The sequence below is a fragment of the Meles meles genome, chromosome 12 (genome assembly GCF_922984935.1).
Source record: "Meles meles chromosome 12, mMelMel3.1 paternal haplotype, whole genome shotgun sequence".
In the NCBI taxonomy this organism is placed as follows: domain Eukaryota; kingdom Metazoa; phylum Chordata; class Mammalia; order Carnivora; family Mustelidae; genus Meles; species Meles meles.
The window spans coordinates 87,806,522-87,825,727 of NC_060077.1; positions in this window are offsets into that span (position 1 = coordinate 87,806,522).

Genomic DNA, 19,206 nt, shown 5'->3' on the forward strand with positions numbered 1-19,206 from the left:
TTTTATTTTTTTAAAGATTTTCTTTATTTACTTGACAGAAAGAGATCACAAGTAGGCAGAGAGGCAGGCAGAGAGAGAGAGGGAAGTAGGCCCCCTGCTGAGCAGAGAGCCCGATGCGGGACTCGATCCCAGGACCCTGAGATCATGACCTGAGCCGAAGGCAGCGGCTTAACCCACTGAGCCACCCAGGCGCCCCGAGACAACTACTTTTAAATGTTAGTGTTTTTCCTGATACTTTTCATGTTTCCATAGCATAAGCTTTTCTTATTATTTTTTTAATAATATCTCTTGAGAACTCACTACAGTAGATGTCTTGAACTCTTATATGCCCCAACATTCAAACCTCTCCTACCTCCTCTTAACAACGGAGTATATAACAAATTCAGAGTCAAGTGAAGTTACACTTCCCAGAGAATGTTCAACTTGTTTCCTGCAGAGCCTAGGAGTGGACGATAATTAAGTGTCTGGCATATTGGTTCTTTTTAACTCAATCGTTGCTTATTTTTATTTACTTGTCTATTTTTCTATGTACCCATTTTTTCTTCAGACTACCTTTATTGTTCAACCACTTAATTCCAAATAAATAATGGTATCTACCAAACCAACTAGGAGGGACCCCTGTTTAGGTACAGCTCTATCAGTTGGGAATGTCCATTTCCCAAATTCCCAACTTCCTTTGTTTTATCTTTTGTGTTTACCTACCCATTTATATATATCACTAGTCATTTAATAAAAATGACATTACAAAAGACATAATTTACACTATTTTTAAGTTAAGCAGTTTCCTCTTTATTATTTTAAATGTCTTTATGTCTTATGAATGCAATGTTCTTCTTTTTGACCTCCATGAAGATAACAGGTGAACATTCACTTTTATTTTTTTCTTCATTGTTTTTGTTTCTTTCCTCTTAATCATCCTTTTCTTGTTTGTTGATTTCAGTCTCTGCTATTCTCATGTTTCTAGCTCCACCCAGGATTGGTAGTACCTATGGGTAAATCTCAGCTTCCTCGCAGGCTCTTGGCTCTTGCTTGCTCAATTTCCAGGGCTTTGTTTCTGGTGGGTTTGTGGAGATTCTCTTCTTTGGGGAAGCTTTTGGCTTACCTCTTTAGCCTACCCAACAGCCTGAGAGCTCAGGAATGTCTGGAAAATCTGGCCCTCCCATCTTGAGTTTGTCATCCCAGCCCCATGTGGTCCCTAACAGCATTGTATGTTTCCTCCCCATCCCCACCCAGTAGTGGTTCTCTGACAGAACAAGTGGATTCTCCAGGGAAATAGAAAATAAGGAGTAACTGGTGCTTGTCAGCTCAAATCTGAATTGCTCTCTTCTTCTCTGAAGTTTTAGTCCCTCTACCTCTGTTGCTCCTACACATTTCAGATGCCTTTAAAAATATGGATTGTGCAATTTGGCCATTTTTTCCTAGTTGCTGTAGCAGTAGCCTTGGTATGAGCTGATGTATTATCTCATATTTTGAAGAGGAGTCCCATCAAATTTAAAATTATACTGTGACCTTTTTTTTAGTTCACAAAATGTAATTTTCATATTCTGATTTCATCCCTATAGCATTATTCTTTCTTCTAATTAAAATAGTATTCTCAAAAAAATAAACTAAATAAAATAAAATAGTATTTTCCACCACCTTTTGGATAGGATTTTTTTGTCCCCTCAGCAGCTCATCATTGGAGTATACTGAAGTCATTCAGCTGTAGCAAACCAGATGGAATGCCCAACGTGTCCTGCTCTAACAGTTTGTTGAGATCTCAAAGAACTCTTAGACTGAGGAGCTGTGAGAAGAGAGCTCTCTTGCTCTCAGATGCCTATATACCCAAGTTGTATCTCTCTTCCAACCATGAAGACTTTGAGAAAGGCAAATGCTATTCCCCTTTAATTCACTCAGCCCTCATGTTTAGGAGGGCTGCTTAGGAATGAAAGCCACAGAAAGGCACAAGCAGATTCCATTTAAGACTCAAAGGTGGCTGAGCTAGGACATGCTACAGGGAACTAGACCACCCATTCTCATGCCTGCCCCATCCCCCCACCCTCCTACTGCCAAGGAGCCAAGTCTGCATTTATTTCCACTGCACTACCCACTTCACTGGCCATGTGATCCCACACTGGTTTGCACTTTCACGATTCTGCTAGAAATCAAAATGTGACCTCTAGGACCTGCATGTTTGTGCCCACAATGTTGTGTTATTACAGAGCGGGGAGGGGAGGTCTGGAGGATGAAGAGGCCAGATGCAAGGCAGAGGTGAGCGCAGCACTGTCTGGCTCCAACTGGCATCTTCCATTCTTCTAGATTCAGTCCTGTGCCTCTTTTACGCTGAATATAAATGGGTATTACTTTACCTTAATCTGAGAGTTGTATCTTTTATAAAAGGGTTTAAAATATTAACAACAATGTCATAAATAAAAAATTAGTATGCTTTCTTTTCTTTATTGCTTTTGCATGCTTGATGTTCTCTATGCATTCTGTTTTCCTGTAGGGATTATGCTGTGTGACATTGCTTTTATGACTTGTCTCCTGCTCCTGGTTTGGGAGTTATAGATCTTGATTTTGTTTCTACCAAGAGTCATTTAAGTTATTCTTAAAATCTGGCATCTCTTAATTATACCTCTGTAGTTAAAATTGAGAATAAAATTACATTTTAGATATCCCCCTGTATGAAGACTTGTTTATTGTATGTTTGCCTTTGTTCTTCCTGCCCTTGTAGAAATTACCTGAGCTAGAATATGTTAACAGTAGACATAAATTCAGTGTTATTATATTTTATTTTACCCTTTAAGTTTGTAACTGTTATACTTTAGATTTAAATCAATGATTAATCCTTTGTGATGTTCACAAGTTGTCAACCTATGTAACAGTTTTCATGAATCCTCAAATATATGTCACTTTCGAAGTCTTTGCGTATCTGGTATAGTTCCCTTGGGTATTTTTTAATCATTTCCTCCCAGTTAAATAAATTTACAATTTAATATGCTTTTAAACTTCTCATAAACTTTATACTCCCAAGTCATGATTATTATTATTTTTAGTGGAGATTAGTCACTATTTTTATTTTTTTGATTGTATATGTTTTTAAATGTTTTTGGTTTTGAAATTTTTAAAAAACCTGTATTTTCATTTGAACTCAATATTTCAGTATTTTCTCCAGGAATAATAAGCAGGTCCTGTCCTTTCACACGTGAAGAACAACTTGGATTGCACAGAACTCTAAGTTCACAACATTTTGCCCTCGGTAAACACAATCCTACTCTCTTGGTGTTACAGAAACGGTATCACCATCAGTTTAATATTTGCCCCTTGAAACGACAGTATCTTTTTTCCTGCCAAAGTCCTAAAATTAGCCTTGCAACTAATTAAAATGAGAGCTGAATATATCCTTTGCAAACATGAGTTAATAAATTTAATGTAATTGTGAAGAGCACATTCAATCTGTGTGCTCTAATCTACGTTTCAGCAGAAGACTTCAGTGCAATATTTTTCCTCTATGTTTTCATTTTTTCTGTTTCCTTTCTACCTCTTAATCACCAGTTATCCCTTCAGCAATGCCGGCAAGGCCACATTTTGCTTGCTGCGTTAGTCAGTGATATTCTCACCCAGCATTTTCAACTCTTAGATTTCTTTTCCCCTGAGTTCTGGGAAAGCTTTTCAAGTTCGTGAAATTTTCATGGCTGCTAGTACTCTGCATTCAAAACAATTTTAAAATCTGCTTTACCAATTTCCTTTTATATTTCTCTATTTTCCTTGTAGTCATTAGCTACACACAGCCTTTCCTTATAAGGTCTCATGCCTTCATCCTAATGGCCACTTTACATTGCATCTTGTAGGAGACACCTAACAGAATTAAACACACACACACACACACACACACACACAAACACACACACACACATGCATTCTCTCACTTTGTCTCTGTCTCTCTTCCTCTCTCTCTCTCACACACACACACACATACAATTTCAAAATTTAGGTTTTCTTTGAATGCTTACTTTATTCTTTCTGGCTTCTAACAATACTACTTCTTTTCCCGATACAATATTTTTCTTTCATTACATATCCTTGCTGTTTATTTATTTTTTGTTTTGTCTATTTAATGTTTCTTATATGAGGAGATATTTATTCAGGCAGAGTTACCTACATTATTATGAATTCATTTTCTAAAAATTTTGTAACATTCATAATATGTGATCCAAATGGAATAGAGGAAACATGACTACCTCGAACTTACAATAAAAATGACAGTTACCTTGACAATTTAGACAGTGACTCACAGGGGCTAGGGATAAGAATAAAATTTGTTCCAGCTGTTGATTTTCAAGCAACGGGATCTGTAGCAATTTTGCAACACCATGTTAGTCATATTTGAAATGCTCTGACACCTTCCTGTTAAAATACCTATTAAACATTGTACAGTCTTAAAAAAGTTTCAGTAGCACTGGAAAAAATATGCTATAATATTTTCGATACGAAGAGAGAACAGAGTGTCAGGAAGTGGAAGGGCCTGAGTGCCCAGCTCAAGCATGATCTGAGTTTTTGGTTTCTTTCTCTCTAGCTCTAGTCCCATATAAATCCCTATTTACTGTGTCTGCTTTCTCTCCTACTTGCAATTTTTCTTCACCTTCATTCCAGAAGAGTGTGCCTTATTTTATTTGGCAGCTCTTATATTGCCAAATGAATGATTTCCACTTACCACCTTTGCTCTCTATCTTCTTCTGCCAAAGTAATTCTCTCCTCCTGTTCTAACAGGAACTCTTGGCAAGGAAGGAAGAGAATATGAACTACTTTGGGATATATGGCACACACACACAGTTGACTTCAGACCCCATGTGTTAAAGGCTTTCTACTTGGCTCTGATTATGGTGTGCTTTGTAACCAAAATTTCTACACTATCTTATTATAATCCAAGTTCTGTGCTTTGAATCTTTTATAGCCTAAATGTGTAAAGATACAAAGACAGTCAACTAACGTTTTTTTTCCCCACAGCTTGTGGTCTAGAATTGTGCTGTGGTTGCTATAGGCCAATTAAATGTTACTTGGGATTTAATACAGTGCATTATCAACACAGAATAGTTGATAATAAAACAGTGTAATAGATTATCCTAAACATAAATACAGAAAAATTGTTCAATGTGCAGAATAATTTTTTATTTCTAGGACTTGCTCTGTGGCTTCTACAACAGATTAGTTCAGATTTGTGTCACTAAAGAATATTTAAAATTCTCTGAAAAGGAGCTGATCAGAAAAATAGATATTTTCTCTTACTCAATTTCTGCCATTGAAAACTAAAGTTTTAAACATGGCAACAGCAATACAATGTGACCTAGATATGAGCCACATTAAAAGAAGAGGAAAAAAGAAGTCGATGAAATTAACTATAATATATTTTGTTTAACCTAACCTATCCAATATATCCCCATTATCAGCAGGCAATAAATTTGAAACATGAGAGAATGATATTGTGGGCTCGTAGATTGGAAGAACTTATATGGTTGAGATGTCCATACTCCTCCAAGCAATCTGCAGATGCAATGCAACCCTTATTAAAATTTCAAAGGCATTTTTCCCAGAAGTAGAAAAAAATTTTTAATTTGTGTGGAACCACAGAAGACCTCAAATAACCAAAACCATTTGAGAAAAGAGAACAGAGCTGGAGACATCATGTTATCTGATTTCAAATTATATTACAGACCAGAAGTAATCAAAATGGTATGGTATCGGCATATAACAGACACAGAGATCAGTGGGTAGATAGAGAGCTTAGAGATAAAACCACACATAAATGGTCACTTACTATATCACAAAGGAGGCAAGAGTATATGCAATCTCTTCAATAAATGGTGTTGGGAAAAGTAGACAGACACATACAAAAGAATGAAACTGGCCCACCATCTTACATCATATACAAAACTCAACTCAAAATGGATTAAAGACTTGAATGTAAGACCTGAAACCATAAAACTAGAAGAAAGCATAGGGAGTAAGCGCCTTGACATTGGTTTTGGCAATGATTTTTTGTATCTCACACCAAAAGCAAAAGCAATGAAAGCAAAAAATAAACAAGTGTAATGACATCAAATTAAAAAGCTCTTGCATGGCAAAGGAAACCATCAGCGAAATGAAAAGTCAACCTACAGAATGGGAGAAAATTATTTGCAAATCATGCACCTGATAAGAGGTCAGCATCCAAAATATACCATAAAAAACAACCCTCATACAACTCAAAAGTAAAAGAAAACAAAATCCTGAGCAGCTACATGCAAAAGAATGAAACTGGACCACTTGCTTATGCTATACATAGAAATAAACTCAAAATGAATTAAGGACCTAAATGTGAAACCTGAAACTATAAAAATCCCAGAAGAGAGCACAGGCAGTAATTTTTCTGACATCATCGGTAGAAACATTTTTCTAGATATGTCTCCGCAGGCAAGGGAAACAAAAGCAAAAATAAGCTATTGGGACTACACCAAAAGAAGAAAGCTTTTGCACAGTGAAGGAAACCAACACAGTGACAAAACAATCTCCTGAATGGGAGAAGATATTTGCAAACAACATATCTGATAAAGGGTTAATATCCAAATATATAAAGAACTTATACAACTCAACACCAAAAAACCCAATTAAAAAATGGGCAAAGGCCTGAACAGACATTTTTCCAGAGGCAACATATATGGCCAACAGACACATGAAAAGATGTTCAAGATCACAAATTATCACAGAAATGCAAATCAAGACCACAACGAGCTGCATCTCTCCTGAGTTAGAATGGCTATTATAAAAAAGACAAGAAATAACAACTCTTGGCGAGGATGTAGAGAAAAGGGAACTGTTGTCACTCACATGTGGTCTCTAAGCAAACAAATTGAGCTCAGATACACAGAGAACATACTCTTGATTACTACAGGCAGGGGACAGAGGTCCAAATGGGCGAAGAGGTTGAAAAGGTACAAACCTCAGTTATAAAATAAGTAACTCGTGGGGATATAGTGTTCAGCATGGGGACTGCAGGTAATAACACTGTCTTGCATTTCTTTGTTGAGAGGAGATCTTAAGGGATCCCAAGAAAAATATTTTAACTATGGTGACAGATATTAATTAGACTTATCGTGGTGGTCACTTTGTAATGTGAACAAATATCAAAACATTATGCTGTATGCCTGAAACTAATAAGTTACATGTCGATTATATCTCAATTTTAAAAAGAGATGTTTACATCTCTTTTTAGGTATATTACATTTCGAGCAGCACATCTCTATTTGTACCAGCCATATCACTGTTGCTTAACAGACATATGCAGCTAAGGGCTACCATATTGGAAAATACAGAAGTAAACTTTGAATCACAGATATTTAAGAAAAAGCTAGCTTTATTTATTTATTTTTTTAAAAGATTTTATTTATTTATTTGACAGAGAGAGATCACAAGTAGACAGAGAGGCAGGCAGAGAGAGAGAGGGGGAAGCAGGCTCGCCGCTGAGCAGAGAGCCTGATGCGGGACTCGATCCCAGGACCCTGAGATCATGACCCGAGCAGAAGGCAGCGGCTTAACCCACTGAGCCACCCAGGCGCCCAATTCTATCCCACATAAAGCTATTTCAACAATAATTTTAAAAGAAGAAAACCAAAAAAAATATAGTCAGAGTTTATTCTAAATGAACTAAGTTAACTAGATGGTTTTCTGACATATTAAAATAGTTCTAGGCCTTTTTAGTAGGAGAACACACAGATGTTTTTTAAATTTCATGTATCATTGGCTGTGACCCTTCAAAATAGCTTTATTTTACATTATTTATGGCAGACTCTACTAAAAGAGATTTCAGCTCAATTTCAATTTTAATTCTAGCAGTTATTATTGTTTGATCTTGGACAAATTATTTTTTAAAAAGTGTAATGCTAATGATTTTGTGGTTGTTATGGAGATTGGAAATAATATCAGAATGGGTATAGTCTCTGGCATTTACTTTATAACTGACATAATAAAGACCTCCCCTTACATCACGAAAACTTTAAAAAATTAATCGACAGCATCAAGATGAAACTTGACAAAGAGCCTGTTGGCAGAAGAGGATTGCTGAGAAAATAAGTTAAAGAAAGGAACAGTAACCACTCCTGTTGGCTCTGTATTGTGCCAGGAAACTAATGCCTTCACATTTATTTACTTTAATAATCTTCAAAATAATTTTTAAAATCTGTTTAATGAGTTTATGAAAGATATTGTCTTTTTAGGTTTTATTTATGTGTCATGAAATTCTCTGGGTCAATAACTAATGAAAATAATTGAAATATGACTTTGCCCAATTGTTTTATTATTTTCAGTAACTTTCTGAATGTCTGTTTTTTGAAAAAAGTTATTGCATGTAAAGGAAATTATGCATGTCAATAGCATAATACAGTACATTGCTTACAAATAGTTAAAAGCAGAATTATCGTTTAAATTATGAGTTACTCAAATTTAAGTGTATCTCATACAGCCCTCAAATTTTACAAGGTTCCTGCATTCTAAGCCATGTCAGTAAATTCTGCTCTGTATAATCTACCCAGTCTGTGGTATTATGTTATAGCGAGCCCACACACACTAAGACACTGTTGATGCTTGCTTTTAATCCATTTGAGCACAAATGTATTTTCTTTTATCCCCATGTTCAAGCAGAGCGACGATTTTACATGTAGGGAAGAGTGCTTCTGGTGTCTTGGTGCCTAATATGCACACTTCTCCAGCATGCCTGGGAAGGAACTTCAACATTTTTCCAGTACTGTGAGACCTCTGAAACTCTTAGCTTGCTTCTCTGCTTGACCTTCTAGAATCTTCCCTGTACATATTCTGCTTAGGAGCCATCATGGGGCCAAGAGCATGTCTCTGCAGATGTTCAGAGGACTTTTCTATTCTTTTCTACTCTGAGACTTTGCCATTCAACTCCCAGCCACTTCCATAGCCCCTATGGGATTCTGATCGCATTTTCTCCACTCTGTGAGGCAAGTGCTCTTTACCTGGTCTAATGATCTGGGCAGCATTTTGAAAAATTCCCCCAGTGAGAAATCCAGAGTTAATGCCAGTCTCCCTTTATGGGCTTTCCTCTTTTAAAATTCATAGTATAGTCCATTGCTTTCCAATGTGTTTTTATACATTTTTCCCCCATTCTTATAACTGTTCGCATCCCTTGGATGCAAAGCTACTTTGTCTTGTTCAGAAAGTTCTTGAGATCCCTTCAGCCCCTCCCCTAACAAATCAGAAAAGTCAAATAAATCTTCTTTGATCTTTAAACCTCCTCTCAGCACTCAGCTTCTACTCTGGTCCAGGTCATTATTGTGTCTTCCCTGCATTCTTTTACTAGCTTCCAACTTCCATCTCCAGTTCCAGAACATCCTCTACAGTAAAGAATGGGATTCTAGCAACATAATTTATATTCTGCATTCTCCATGTGAAAACTTGTGAGTAGCTTCCCATTGAACTTAGAATATTTGAACTCCTTACAATGACCTATAAAAGTTGGGATGATGTAAGCCTCTGAAATCTTTTTTTTTTTTTTTTTTTTTTTGCACTTCTTTGTCCCCCACTTTATGTTTTGGAAGCATTAATTTTTTTTTTTTTTAATTTCCTAAGCCTGCAAAGCTCTACCCATAACTATACTTTACGACGCTACATTACGTTTACCATTCCTCCCCTGAGTTCTTTCTCTTTTTAGGTGACAGCTTAAGTGTCACTTCCCTGGTGAGGCATTTTCCGATCACATAGAACTTTACCCCTAAACTCACAGCAACCTGATGTTTTAAGTCTGGCCACATACCAAGTGGTACACAGGCATACGCTTCTTTTTAATACCTGCATTTCCTGCTAGGTGTAAGCATCTTGAGGACAGGGATGTCCCTATTTTATTTATCTCTATATTCATTGCTGGATATACGGTATATGCACTGTATATGGTACACAATAGGAGCTATGCACATGGTTATTGAATTAATGAAGAAATATATTAAACTTCAGAAAGAAAGTTTTCAAAAAATCTTAGAGTATTAGAACAGGAAAAAAACACCAAGATTACCTATCCCATCATCATGTCAATATAATAACCCCTCCAATAGTGTCACCTGCACTTAACTTTCATCCTTCTAGTCCTGGGGAACTCACTATTTCACAAGGAATTATTTCTATTTTCAGACAGTTCTTATTATTTAAAAAATGAATTTCTTATTACACTTAATGTAACTTAAGCCTTATATTGCTTTACTTATTATCTTATAGCAATAGTTCTCTCACTTTTAAGAATTCTTAAAACAGTGATACATTCATTTTCTTTCCTTTTGTGATTTCTTCTGAAATTATAGTACTAAAAGATACAATTGAAAGTTCTTCTTACATTTCATTGAATGTTAAAGAATAACATTCCATTTTATACTTTGTCGCCATTGGAATTCTTTAAGCTATATACTGGGTCTCTTTATCCCATATTTGCATGCACTACAAATAAGAATTTTGAATTTCACTCAAAACAAAGATGACATTGATTTTTAAAAACCGATTTATAGAAAAAAAGAAAAAATAGAAAAGAAAAACTAGAAAAAAAGAAGTCTTCTGTTAACTAACAGCAAGAAAAGTCAAAAAATTCTCTTTGGAGTGTTTGCATTTGTCCATTATCTTATCACATAAGAAATGAAGATCTTTTTGGGGGAGGAGTCAAGATGGCGGAGAAGTAGCAGCCTGAGACTACATCAGGTAGCAGGAGATCAGCTTGATAGCTTATCTAAACATTGCAAACACCTACAAATCCAACGGGAGAGCGAAGAGAAGAAGAACAGCAACTCTAGAAACAGAAAATCAACCACTTTCTGAAAGGTAGGACTGGCGGAGAAGTGAATCTAAAACGATGGGAAGATAGACCGCGGGGGGAGGGGCTGGCTCCCGGCAAGCGGCGGAGCAACGCAGCACAAAATCGGGACTTTTAAAAGTCTGTTCCACTGAGGGACATTGCTCCAGAGGCTAAACCAGGGTGAAGCCCACGTGGGGTCAGCGTGGCCCCAGGCCCCACAGGGTCACAGAAGGATCGGGGGTGTCAGAGTGTCGGAGAGCTTGCAGGTATTAGAACGGAGAAGCCGGCTGCAGAGACAGAGCCGAGGACTGAACTCTCAGCTCGGGGTTACCTTGAACTGGTCGCGGGCTGGGTGAGCTCGGAGCGCGGCTGGAGGCTGGGGATACGGGAGTGATTGGGTGCTGTCCTCTGGGGGCGCACTGAGGAGTGGGGCCCCGGGCTCTCAGCTCCTCCGGGCCGGAGACTAGGAGGCCGCCGTTTTCATTCCCGTCCTCCGGAACTCTACGGAAAGCGTTCAGGGAACAGAAGCTCCCAAAAGCGAACCCGAGCCGATTACTTAGTCCGGCCGCCGGTAAGGGCGGTGCAATCCCGCCTCGGGCAAAGACACTTGAGAGTCACTACAACAGGCCCCTCCCCCAGAAGATCAACAAAATATCCAGCCAGGACGAAGTTCATCTATCAAGGAGAAAGCAGGTTCAATTCCTAAGACAGCAGAGCAATTCCAGAGGAGGAGAAAGCAAAGCACGGAACTCATGGCTTTCTCCCCATGATTCTTTAGTCTTGCGGCTACTTCAATTTTTTTTTCTTTTTTCAATTTTTTTTTCTTTCTTTCAATTTTTTTTCTTTTTTCTTTTTTCTTCTTCTGCTAAATTTTTTAAAACTTTTACCCTTTTCTTTTTTAACGTTTTTTGACTAGTTTATCTAAATATATATATATTTTCTTTCTTTTTTATATTTTTTCCTTATTTGTTTTATTTTTTAAATTTTTCTCTTTTTTTTTCAGAACCTGTTTTTATCCCCTTTCCCCCCCCACAATTAGGGGTCTCTTCTGATTTGGTTACAGCGCATTTTTCTGGGGTCTTTGCCACCCTTTTAGTAGTTTATTTGCTCTTTCATATCCTCTTATCTGGACAAAATGACAAGGTGGAAAAAATCACCACAAACAAAAGAACAAGAGACAGTACCGAAGGCTAGGGACCTAATCAACACAGACATTGGTAATATGTCAGATCAAGAGTTCAGAATGACGATTCTGAACATTCTAGCCGGGCTCGAAAAAGGCATGGAAGATATTAGAGAAACCCTCTCTGGAGATATTAAAGCCCTTTCTGGAGAAATTAAAGAACTAAAATCTAACCAAGTTGAAATCAAAAAAGCTAATAATGAGGTGCAATCAAAAATGGAGGCTCTCACTGCTAGGATAAATGAGGCAGAAGAAAGAATTAGTGATATAGAAGACCAAATGACAGAGAATAAAAAAGCTGAACAAAAGAGGGACAAACAGCTACTGGACCATGAGGGGAGAATTCGAGAGATAAGTGACACCATAAGACGAAACAACATTAGAATAATTGGGATTCCAGAAGAAGAAGAAACAGAGAGGGGAGCAGAAGGTCTATTGGAGAGAATCATTGGAGAGAATTTCCCTAATATGGCAAAGGGAACAAGCATTAAAATCCAGGAGATGCAGAGAACCCCCCTCAAAGTCAACAAGAATAGGTCCACACCCCGTCACCTAATAGTAAAATTGACAAGTCTTAGTGACAAAGAGAAAATCCTGAAAGAAGCCCGAGAAAAGAAGTCTGTAACATACAATGGTAAAAATATTAGATTGGCGGCAGACTTATCCACAGAGACCTGGCAGGCCAGAAAGAGCTGGCATGATATATTCAGAGCACTCAACGAGAAAAACATGCAGCCAAGAATACTCTATCCAGCTAGGCTATCATTGAAAATAGAAGGAGAGATCAAAAGCTCCCAGGACAAACAAAAACTGAAAGAATTTGCAAACACCAAACCAGCTCTACAGGAAATATTGAAAGGGGTCCTCTAAGCAAAGAGAGAGCCTAAAAGTAGTAGATCAGAAAGGTACAGAGACAATATACAGTAACAGTCACCTTACAGGCTAATAATGGCACGAAATTCATATCTCTCAATAGTTACCCTGAATGTTAATGGGCTAAATGCCCCAATCAAAAGACACAGGGTATCAGAATGGATAAAAAAACAAAACCCGTCAGTATGTTGCCTACAAGAAACTCATTTTAGACGCAAAGACACCTCCAGATTTAAAGTGAGGGGGTGGAAAACAATTTACCATGCTAATGGGCATCAGAAGAAAGCTGGGGTGGCAATCCTTATATCAGATCAATTAGATTTTAAGCCAAAGACTATAATAAGAGATGAGGAAGGACACTATATCCTACTCAAAGGGTCTGTCCAACAAGAAGATCTAACAATTTTAAATATCTATGCCCCTAACGTGGGAGCAGCCAACTATATCAACCAATTAATAACAAAATCAAAGAAACACATCAATAATAATACAATAATAGTAGGGGACTTGAACACTCCCCTCACTGAAATGGACAGATCATCCAAGCAAAAGATCAACAAGGAAATAAAGGCCTTAAATGACACACTGGACCAGATGGACATCACAGATATATTCAGAACATTTCATCCCAAAGCAACAGAATACACATTCTTCTCTAGTGCACATGGAACCTTCTCCAGAATAGATCACATCCTGGGTCACAAATCAGGTCTCAACCGGTATCAAAAGATTAGGATCATTCCCTGCATATTTTCAGACCACAATGCTCTGAAGCTAGAACTCAATCACAAGAGGAAAGCTGGAAAGAACCCAAATACATGGAGACTAAATAGCATCCTTCTAAAGAATGAATGGGTTAACCAGGAAATTAAAGAAGAATTGAAAAAATTCATGGAAACAAATGATAATGAAAACACAACGGATCAAAATCTGTGGGACACAGCAAAGGCATTCCTGAGAGGAAAATATATAGCAGTACAAGCCTTTCTCAAGAAACAAGAAAGGTCTCAAGTACACAACCTAACCCTACGCGTAAAGGAGCTGGAGAAAGAACAAGAAAGAAACCCTAAACCCAGCAGGAGAAGAGAAATCATAAAGATCAGAGCAGAAATCAATGAAATAGAAACCAAAAAAACAATAGAAAAAATCAATGAAACTAGGAGCTGGTTCTTTGAAAGAATCAATAAGATTGATAAACCCCTGGCCAGACTCATCAAAAGAAAAGAGAAAGAACCCAAATCAATAAAATCATGAATGAAAGAGGAGAGATCACAACTAACACGAAAGAAATACAGACAATTATAAGAACATACTATGAGCAACTCTACGCCAACAAATTTGACAATCTGGAAGAAATGGATGCATTCCTAGAGACATATAAACTACCACAACTGAACCAGGAAGAAATAGAAAACCTGAACTGGCCCATAACCAGTAAGGAGATTGAAACAGTCATCCAAAATCTCCAAACAAACAAAAGCCCAGGGCCAGACGGCTTCCCAGGGGAATTCTACCAAACATTTAAAGAAGAACTCATTCCTATTCTCCTGAAACTGTTCCAAAAAATAGAAATGGAAGGAAAACTTCCAAATTCATTTTATGAGGCCAGCATCACCTTGATCCCAAAACCAGACAAGGATCCCACCAAAAAAGAGAACTACAGACCAATATCCTTGATGAACACAGACGCAAAAATTCTCGCCAAAATACTAGCCAATAGGATTCAACAGTACATTAAAAGGATTATTCACCACGATCAAGTGGGATTTATTCCAGGGCTGCAGGGTTGGTTCAACATCCGCAAATCAATCAATGTGATAGAACACATTAATAAAAGAAAGAACAAGAACCATATGATACTCTCAATAGATGCTGAAAAAGCATTTGACAAAGTACAGCATCCCTTCCTGATCAAAACTCTTCAAAGTGTAGGGATAGAGGGCACATACCTCAATATTATCAAAGCCATCTATGAAAAACCCACTGCAAATATCATTCTCAATGGAGAAAAACTGAAAGCTTTTCCGTTAAGGTCAGGAACACGGCAGGGATGTCCATTATCACCACTGCTATTCAACATAGTACTAGAAGTCCTAGCCTCAGCAATCAGACAACAAAAAGAAATTAAAGGCATCCAAATCGGTAAAGAAGAAGTCAAACTATCACTCTTCGCAGATGATATGATACTATATGTGGAAAACCCAAAAGACTCCACTCCAAAACTGCTAGAACTTGTACAGGAATTCAGTCAAGTGTCAGGATACAAAATCAATGCACAGAAATCAGTTACATTTCTGTACACCAACAACAAGACTGAAGAAAGAGAAATTAAGGAGTCAATCCCATTTACAATTGTACCCAAAACTATAAGATACCTGGGAATAAACCTAACCAAAGAGACTAAGAATCTATACACAGAAAATTATAAAGTACTCATGAAAGAAATTGAGGAAGACACAAAAAAATGGAAAAATGTTCCATGCTCCTGGATTGGAAGAATAAATATTGTGAAAATGTCTATGCTACCTAAAGCAATCTACACATTTAATGCAATCCCTATCTAAATACCATCCATTTTTTTTCAAAGAAATGGAACAAATAATCCTCAAATTTATATGGAACCAGAAAAGACCTCGAATAGCCAAAGGAATATTGAAAAAGAAAGCCAAAGTTGGTGGCATCACAATTCCGGACTTCAAGCTCTATTACAAAGCTGTCATCATCAAGACAGCATGGTACTGGCACAAAAACAGACACATAGATCAGTGGAACAGAATAGAGAGCCCAGAAATCGACCCTCAACTCTATGGTCAACTAATCTTCGACAAAGAAGGAAAGAATGTCCAATGGAAAAAAGACAGCCTCTTCAATAAATGGTGCTGGGAAAATTGGACAGCCACATGCAGAAAAATGAAATTGGACCACTTCCTTACACCACACACGAAAATAGACTCAAAATGGATGAAGGACCTCAATGTGAGAAAGGAATCCATCAAAATCCTTGAGGAGAATGCAGGCAGCAACCTCTTCGACCTCAGCCATAGCAACATCTTCCTAGGAACAACGGCAAAGGCAAGGGAAGCAAGGGCAAAAATGAACTATTGGGATTTCATCAAGATCAAAAGCTTTTGCACAGCAAAGGAAACAGTGAACAAAACCAAAAGACAACTGACAGAATGGGAGAAGATATTTGCAAACGACATATCAGATAAAGGGCTAGTATCCAAAATCTATAAGGAACTTAGCAAACTCAACACCCAAAGAACCAACAATCCAATCAAGAAATGGGCAGAGGACATGAACAGACATTTCTGCAAAGAAGACATCCAGATGGCCAACAGACACATGAAAAAGTGCTCCACGTCACTCGGCATCAGGGAAATACAAATCAAAACCACAATGAGATATCACCTCACACCAGTCAGAATGGCTAAAATTAACAAGTCAGGAAATGACAGATGCTGGCGAGGATGCGGAGAAAGGGGAACCCTCCTCCACTGTTGGTGGGAATGCAAGCTGGTGCAACCACTCTGGAAAACATCATGGAGGTTCCTCAAAATGTTGAAAATAGAACTACCCTATGACCCAGCAATTGCACTACTGGGTATTTACCCTAAAGATACAAACATAGTGATCCGAAGGGGCACGTGTACCCGAATGTTTATAGCAGCAATGTCTACAATAGCCAAACTATGTAAAGAACCTAGATGTCCATCAACAGATGAATGGATCAAGAAGATGTGGTATATATACACAATGGAATACTATGCAGCCATCAAAAGAAATGAAATCTTGCCATTTGCGACGACGTGGATGGAACTAGAGCGTATCATGCTTAGTGAAATAAGTCAATCGGAGAAAGACAACTATCATATGATCTCCCTGATATGAGGACATGGAGAAGCAACATGGGGGGGTAGGGGGATAGGAGAAGAATAGATGAAAGAAGATGGGATTGGGAGGGAGACAAACCATAAATGACTCTTAATCTCACAAAACAAACTGGGGGTTGCTGGGGGGAGGTGGGATTGGGAGAGGGGGAGCGGGCTATGGACACTGGGGAGGGGAGGCGAACCATAAGAGACTATGGACTCTGAAAAACAACCTGAGGGTTTTGAAGGGTCAGGGGTGGGAGGTTGGAGCAACCTGAGGGTTTTGAAGGGTCAGGGGTGGGAGGTTGGGGGAACAGGTGGTGGGTAATGGGGAGGGCACGTTTTGCATGGAGCACTGGGTGTTGTGCAAAAAGAATGAATACTGTTACGCTGAAAAAATAAATAAAATGGAAAAAAAAAAACAAGTTTAACTATATTACACCAATTACAGATTATCATCCTGCCACCTTAGAATCCATTTAGAGATACATTTATGTGGTGCATATTTTATGTGTGTCACTAATTATATATGCCTAGAAAATAACTGCTGTTTTATGAAATGCCTTGAACCACTAGTAAATAACAAAGTGGCCACAAGAGTTAGAAAACAAAAGCAATCCAAAGACAGAGGGTGGAGGCAGCTCAAAATTTGTAAGTTGCTCAAAAGACTATCTTGGGTTGATGCAGGAGGAAAATCTGAGAACACTTTCTTTAAAAAAAAATAATAATAAAAGGAAACAGAGCATGCAACTTCAGAGCTCAAAAAAAAAAAAGAAATGAAGATCTTTTTATACATATATGTGTATATGTGCATTGGAATAAATGGAGTAACTGTTTAAGACGCTGTTTAAAACAGGGAAGACTCACATACAATGTGGAAAATGCACTTGCCCACTTTAGCTCAGTGTGTGTGTGTGTGTGTGTGTGTGTCTGTGTGTGTCTGTGTGTCTGTGTGTCTGTGTTCATGTACATATCACTTAGAAACATCTATACACACAGAACTGTAATGGTGATCAAATGAGAAAATATAATTGAAAGCATTAAAAAAATTTAAGTGAACTGTTCTTTTTTTAATTTTTAAATTTTTTAATAAACAATGCATTTTGATGAACTTTCTAATATAGCACATTAAGAAAAAAATTCATGAATTGTTTAAGAAAAAATATTTTTTGAGAATTGTTATCCATTTTTTAAATAAATAAAATGAAACACCACTTACAGATATAATTGCTTCATTTTATAGTCATGAAGCAATTTGCAAAATTGAATTTTTTTGTTATTGTGTTCCTTTGGTCCCTGTTTCTGAATCATTTTTATCACCACTATTCTTTAGGATATAGAGGTTTGCCTACAGAATGACCCACTTTCTCTTAGCTCTTCCTTGGGACTACAGTAGACACCTCTAAAATTGCATTAAACTTTTATAGGTCACTTAGATACCACTATATGAGGTTACTGTTTCAGCACAATAAATTATGTTTTCCAAACTGCTGTCTCTGGACCATCATTTATCTCGGAAAATGGAAGTGTTTGGTGGTCTAATTAGATATCCAATCCTTTTACGATTCTGGCTGATAAAAATATAAACCAAATGTGACAAAATGGTGTTTTAGACATTATACTGAAATCTAATAAGACAAATCATCTTTACATTCATATGTAAAATGATTGCTGACATAAGAATATGTAAGCAATCCTTATCAAGATGCTGTTGTAAGATTATGCATTCATTATCCTTCCTCTGTTCTGAACATAGAAGAAATAAGACTTATTTTTAATAAGTGATTAAGAAATATAAGCATGTTCATCAAACAAGTAAAACTCTCCACTGGTCAGAACAGCAGTCTATTTACAATTAGGGCTTTACCTGTCCCTGGATCCAGATATGGGCCATGAGGCCTGGAACATGACCCTAAACTAAGAGTGACAACAGCCAAAGTCACTCCTTATAGAGCAAAACTGGGGAGAAGGAGAAAGACATTCAAGATAAACCAGAATTCTCCAAATATGTCATCAAATCAAAGGGCTGTTACCCAGACAATTAAGAAAAAAGAGGGAACACACCTGAGTAACTTAAAAATTTAAAAACAGATTATAACTATAGTTATAGCTGACATTAAATCCAAGTGAAGATTCTGAAAAATTTTAATTCATTGAAGTTTTAAATCTAGATACCTGACATTTTCTAGAATATAATGTCTAGTACTCCATAAAAAGTCAGAAAGAAACCTGATAATTATCATTAAATACTTCCCTCATGCATCAAATTTCTTCTTCCTTTTGAAACAGACAAACCAAGTTTTATGGCTGAGTTTTACAGATTAGGTTTAGCAAAACCTTAAGAAACAGATTTTAAAAATGCTTTAGAGAAGTTTAAAAGAACACATTTCCTGATACATTTTATGAGAAAGTAAATTACTAAAATGAACTTAATGAAACCACATTGAGATACCACCTGACACCAGTTAGAA